The following is a 1112-nucleotide window of genomic DNA, read 5'->3' on the forward strand; positions in this document are numbered from 1 at the left end:
CTATTCGGGGTGCTTGAGTTAAGTGATTCCCCTTGCCTTCACTACCCGGGGTGCTTGATTTGAGTGAGTCCCCTTGCCTCTCACACTTTCAAATGGTTTTCGCTTACAAATTGTCGTGAGTTCCATCTCCCTCTTCATCGGTCAATTCAGTTTCGTCTAGCAGAATTTCAGTTTCTGAAAGATCAGCCTGTTCATCTTCTCGATCTGCTATATCGGAACTGGATGTTGCTTCTTCTGGTATCACATTTACTTGAGGCGCAGTAAGTAAAACTCTGACATTTTCAGAAATGGGCAAAAATTTCTTCTTCTGAAGTCACGAATGAACACTGATCGCAGAAATGAGTGGATCGGAAGAATCCATTACTCTATAAAACACATATTACACATTAGCTTGGCGGTCGTGTTTTCTGCTGTGAAATTGTCTGTAATTCTTATAGTCTTTGTTGCGAGCTTCAGAAGCTTCTTCGCCAAGCATTCCTACCGGTAACATGCTTGTGCTTATGATTGCGGCTCCGTGAATGAGCATCTTATGTAACGTTGAAGGCATAGGGTACCAGTTGTAGTGAGTTACGTATGTTCGGGCAGTAGAATCACAAAGTTTTCCAAATTCAAGTGGATTTATCGGGAGCTGTTGTGACATAGCGGTTAAAATTGTTTTGAAATTACGAAGTAACTCACAGTCAAGTCCAAGATGTTTTGCAAGTTCATCTGTATTTCCAAAAGCTCGTCGAGCTGTGTTCCCATCGTTCGTAGTACCAGAGCCTCCTGGTTTTGGTTTATCCACTATCAATCCCAACTTTTCCCACAAAATCTCTTAAACCTTTTTTTCCGCTGAGCAAATATTTCTTTTTCAGCAGGAGATCTTACTTGCCAGACCTTGAGAGGAAGCCTGTACGAAATGTGCAAACAACACTCTAGTATCCTGATCCACGCATGTAATGGACTAAGTCCATACATCAACGAATTTACGTCTGGTAGAAATAGGTCTTTCAGCTTATTGGATAGGTCACTGAAGAACTTAGGAGTTGAATGACAGATGAGGCAAGTTTGCATGGATTTTGTCCCTGTTATTATGTTCAGTACTTTGCCGTCTATCAATGTTAAGAACAAAG

Source organism: Belonocnema kinseyi, chromosome 7, assembly GCF_010883055.1.
Source record: "Belonocnema kinseyi isolate 2016_QV_RU_SX_M_011 chromosome 7, B_treatae_v1, whole genome shotgun sequence".
In the NCBI taxonomy this organism is placed as follows: domain Eukaryota; kingdom Metazoa; phylum Arthropoda; class Insecta; order Hymenoptera; family Cynipidae; genus Belonocnema; species Belonocnema kinseyi.